The following is a 5,812-nucleotide window of genomic DNA, read 5'->3' as shown; positions in this document are numbered from 1 at the left end:
GGAGCCCCGGATGAGATCCCGGACGTCACGAGGAGTTCCGGAATGGTCCGGAGGTAAAGAATTATATATAGGAAGTGCTGTTTCGGCCATCGGGAGAGTTTCGGGGGTCACCAGTATTGTACCGGGACCACCGGAAGGGTCCCGGGGGTCCACCGGGTGGGGCCACCTATCCCGGAGGGCCCCGTGGGCTGAAGTGGGGAGGGAACCAGCCCCTAGTGGGCTGGTGCGGCCCCCCTTGGGCCCCCCTGCGCCTAGGGTTGGAAACCCTAGGTGGGGGGCGCGCCCCACTTGCCTTGGGGGGTACTCCACCCCCCTGGCCGCCGCCCCCTTGGGAGTTTTCCCATCTGCAGGGGCCGGCGCCCCCCCTGGGGGCCTATATAAAGGGAGGGGAGGGAGGGGCAGCGACACCCTGAGTCTTGGCGCCTCCCCCCCTGCTACACCTCGTCCTCCTCCCGCAGCAGCTTGGCGAAGCCCTGCCGGAGTTCTGCTGCATCCACCACCACGCCGTCGTGCTGCTGGATCTTCATCAACCTCTCCTTTCCCCTTGCTGGATCAAGAAGGAGGAGACGTCATCCGCTCCGTACGTGTGTTGAACGCGGAGGTGCTGTCCATTCAGCACTTGGTCATCGGTGATTTGGATCACGGCGAGTACGACTCCATCATCACCGTTCCATTGAACGCTTCCGCACGCGATCTACAAGGGGTATATAGATGCAATCACTCTCCCATGACTCGTTGCTTAGATGAACTCATAGGTGGATCTTGATGAAACCGTAGGAAAATTTTAATTTTCTGCAACGTTCCCCAACAGTGGCATCATGAGCTAGGTCTATGCGTAGTTCTCTATTGCACGAGTAGAACACAATTTGTTGTGGGCGTAGATGTTGTCAACTCTCTTGCCGCTACTAGTCTTATCTTGCTTCAGCGGTATTGTGGGATGAAGCGGCCCGGACCGACCTTACACGTACGCTTACGTGAGACAAGTTCCACCGTCTGACATGCACTAGTTGCATAAGGTGGCTAGCGGGTGTCTGTCTCTCCCACTTTAGTTGGAGCGGATTCGATGAAAATGGTCCTTATGAAGGGTAAATAGAAGTTGAAAAATCACGTTGTGGCTTTCACGTAGGTAAGAAAACGTTCTTGCTAGAACCCTATTGCAGCCACGTAAAACTTGCAACAACAATTAGAGGACGTCTAACTTGTTTTTGCAGCAAGTGTTTTGTGATGTGATATGCCCAAAGTTGTGATGAATGATGAATGATATATGTGATGTATGAGATCATGTTCTTGTAATAGGAATCACGACTTGCATGTCGATGAGTATGACAACCGGCAGGAGCCATAGGAGTTGTCTTTATTTTTGTATGACCTACGTGTCATTGAAGAACGCCATGTAAATTACTTTACTTTATTGCTAAACGCGTTAGCCATAGAAGTAGAAGTAGTCGTTGGCGTGACAACTTCATGAAGACACGATGATGGAGATCATGATGATGGAGATCATGGTGTCATGCCGGTGACAAGATGATCATGGAGCCCCGAAGATGGAGATCAAAGGAGCTATATGATATTGGCCATATCATGTCACTACTATATAATTGCATGTCATGTTTATTATGTTTATGCATCTTGTTTACTTAGAACGACGGTAGTAAATAAGATGATCCCTCATAACAATTTCAAGAAAGTGTTCTCCCTAACTGTGCACCGTTGCTAAAGTTCATCGTTTCAAAGCACCACGTGATGATCGGGTGTGATAGATCCTTACGTTCACATACAACGGGTGTAAGACAGTTTTACACATGCAAAACACTTAGGTTAACTTGACGAGCCTAGCATGTACAGACATGGCCTCGGAACACAAGAGACCGAAAGGTCGAACATGAGTCGTATGGATGATACGATCAACATGGAGATGTTCACCGACAATGACTAGTCCGTCTCACGTGATGATTGGACACGGCCTAGTCGACTCGGATCATGTAACACTTAGATGACTAGAGGGATGTCAAATCTGAGTGGGAGTTCATTAAATAATTTGATTAGATGAACTTTATTATCATAAACAATAGTCTAAAATCTTTGCAAAATGTCTTGTAGATCAAATGGCCAACGCTCACGTCACCATGAACTTCAACGCGTTCCTAGAGAAAACCAAGCTGAAAGATGATGGCAGCAACTATTCGGACTGGGTCCGGAACCTGAGGATCATCCTCATAGCTGCCAAGAAACAATATGTCCTAGAAGCACCGCTAGGTGAAGCACCCATCCCAGAGAATCAGGACGTTATGAACGCTTGGCAGTCTTGTGCTGATGATTACTCCCTCGTTCAGTGTGGCATGCTTTACAGCTTAGAACAGGGGCTCCAAAAGCGTTTTGAGCAACACGGAGCATATGAGATGTTCGAGGAGCTGAAACTAGTTTTCCAAGCTCATGCCCGGGTCGAGAGATATGAAGTCTCCGACAAGTTCTACAGTTGTAAGATGGAGGAAAATAGTTCTGTCAGTGAGCACATACTCAAAATGTCTGGGTTGCACAACCGCCTGTCCTAGCTGGACATTAACCTCCCGGACGAGGCGGTCATTGACAGAATCCTTCAGTCGCTCCAACCAAGCTACAAGAGCTTTGTGATGAACTACAATATGCAGGGGATGGTGAAAACTATTCCTGAAGTATTTTCAATGCTGAAGTCAGCAGAGGTAGAAATCAAGAAGGAGCATCAAGTGTTGATGGTCAATAAAACCACTAAGTTCAAGAAGGGCAAGGGTAAGAAGAACTTCAAGAAGGACGGCAAGGATGTTGCCCGCCTGGTAAGCCAGTTGCCAGGAAGAAGTCAGGCAATGGACCCAAGCCTGAGACTGAGTGCTTTTATTGCAAAGGGAAGGGTCACTGGAAGCGGAACTGCCCCAAATACTTAGCAGACAAGAAGGCCAGCAACACTAAAGGTATATTTGATATACATGTAATTGATGTGTACCTTACCAGTACTCATAGTAACTCTTGGGTATTTGATACCGGTGCCGTTGCTCATATATGTAACTCACAGCAGGAGCTACGGAATAAACGGAGACTGGCGAAGGACGAGGTGACGATACGCGTCGGGAATGGTTCCAGCGTCGATGTGATCGCTGTCGGCACGCTACCTCTACATTTACCTCCGGGATTAGTTTTGAACCTCAATAATTGTTATTTAGTGCCAAATTTGAGCATGAACATTGTATCAGGATCTCGTTTAATACGAGATGGCTACTCATTTAAATCCGAGAATAATGGTTGTTCTATTTATATGAGAGAAATACTTTATGTTCATGCTCCGATGGTCAATGGTTTATTCTTAATGAATCTCGAACGTAATGTTACACATATTCATAGTGTGAATACCAAAAGATGTAAAGTGGATAACGATAGTCCCACATACTTGTGGCACTGCCGCCTTGGTCACATTGGTGTCAAGCGCATGAAGAAGCTCCATGCTGATGGACTTTTAGAGTCTCTCGATTATGAATCATTTGACACATGCGAACCATGCCTTATGGGAAAAATGACCAAGACTCCGTTCTCTGGAACAATGGAGCGAGCAACCAACTTATTGGAAATCATACATACCGATGTGTGCGGTCCAATGAGCGTTGAGGCTCGCGGAGGATATCGTTATGTTCTCACTCTCACTGATGACTTGAGTAGATATGGGTATGTCTACTTGATGAAGCACAAGTCTAAGACCTTTAAAAATTTCAAGGAATTTCAGAGTGAGGTAGAGAATCAAAGTGACCGAAAAATAAAGTTCTTACGATCAGATCGTGGAGGAGAATATTTGAGTCACGAATTTGGTACACACTTAAGGAAATGTGGAATCGTTTCACAACTCACGCCGCCTGGAACACCTCAGCGTAACGGTGTGTCCGAACGTCGTAATCGCACTCTATTGGATATGGTGCGATCTATGATGTCTCTTACTGATTTACCGCTATCATTTTGGGGATACGCTCTAGAGATAGCTACATTCACTTTAAATAGGGCACCGTCTAAATCCGTTGAGACGACACCGTATGAATTATGGTTTGGGAAGAAACCTAAGCTGTCGTTTCTGAAAGTTTGGGGATGCGATGCTTATGTCAAGAAACTTCGACCTGAAAAGCTCGAACCCAAGTCGGAAAAATGCGTCTTCATAGGATACCCTAAGGAAACCATTGGGTATACCTTCTACCTTAGATCCGAAGGCAAGATCTTTGTTGCCAAGAACGATCCTTTCTGGAAAAAGAGTTTCTCTCGAAAGGAGTAGGTGGGAGGAAAGTAGAACTCGATGAAGTACTACCTCTTGAACCGGAAAGTAGTGCAGCTCAGGAATATGTTCGTGTGGTGCCTACACCGACTGGAGAGGAAATTAATGATGATGATCAAGGTACTTCGGATCAAGTTGCTACTGAACTTCGTAGGTCCACTAGGACACGTTCCGCACCAGAGTGGTACGGCAACCCTGTCTTGGAAATCATGTTGTTAGACAACGGTGAACCTTCGAACTATGAAGAAGCGATGGCGGGCCCAGATTCCAACAAATGGCTTGAAGCCATGCAATCCGAGATAGGATCCATGTATGAAAACAAAGTATGGACTTTGACAGACTTGCCCGATGATCGGCGAGCGATAGAAAACAAATGGATCTTTAAGAAGAATACGGACGCGGATGGTAATGTTACCATCTATAAAGCTCGACTTGTCGCTAAGGGTTATCGACAAGTTCAAGGGATTGACTACGATGAGACTTTCTCTCCCGTAGCAAAGCTTAAGTACGTCCGAATCATGTTAGCAATTGCCGCATACTATGATTATGAGATATGGCAGATGGATGTCAAAACGGTATTCCTTAACGGTTATCTTAAGGAAAAGCTGTATATGATGCAGCCGGAAGGTTTTGTCGATCCTAAGAATGCTAACAAGGTATGCAAGCTCCAGCGATCCATTTATGGGCTGGTGCAAGCATCTCGGAGTTGGAACATTCGCTTTGATGAGATGATCAAAGCGTTTGGGTTTATGCAGACTTATGAAGAAACCTGCGTTTACAAGAAAGTGAGTGGGAGCTCTGTAGCATTTCTCATATTATATGTAGATGACATACTTTTGATGGGAAATGATATAGAACTTTTGGACAACATTAAGGCCTACTTGAATAAGAGTTTTTCAATGAAGGACCTTGGAGAAGCTGCTTACATATTAGGCATCAAAATCTATAGGGATAGATCGAGACGCCTCATAGGTCTTTCACAAAGCACATACCTTGATAAGATTTTGAAGAAGTTCAAAATGGATCAGTCCAAGAAAGGGTTCTTGCCTATTTTGCAAGATGTGAAATTGAGCTCGGCTCAATGCCCGACCACGGCAAAAGATAAAGAAGAGATGAGTGTCATCCCCTATGCCTCAGCCATAGGATCTATTATGTATGCCATGCTGTGTACCAGACCTGATGCAAACCTTGCCGTAAGTTTGGTAGGAAGGTACCAAAGTAATCCCGACAAGGAACACTAGACAGCGGTCAAGAATATCCTGAAGTACCTGAAAAGGACAAAGGACATGTTTCTCGTTTATGGAGGTGACGAAGAGCTCGTCGTAAAGGGTTACGTCGACGCTAGCTTCGACACAGATCTGGATGACTCAAAGTCACAAACCGGATACGTGTATATGTAGAATGGTGGAGCAGTAAGCTGGTGCAGCTGCAAGCAGAGCGTTGTGGCAGGATCTACATGTGAAGCGGAGTACATGGCAGCCTCGGAGGCAGCGCATGAAGCAATTTAGGTGAAGGAGTTCATCACCGACC

Source organism: Triticum dicoccoides, chromosome 7B (genome assembly GCF_002162155.2).
Source record: "Triticum dicoccoides isolate Atlit2015 ecotype Zavitan chromosome 7B, WEW_v2.0, whole genome shotgun sequence".
In the NCBI taxonomy this organism is placed as follows: Eukaryota; Viridiplantae; Streptophyta; class Magnoliopsida; order Poales; family Poaceae; genus Triticum; species Triticum dicoccoides.
Note: the sequence above shows the minus strand (reverse complement) of the source record.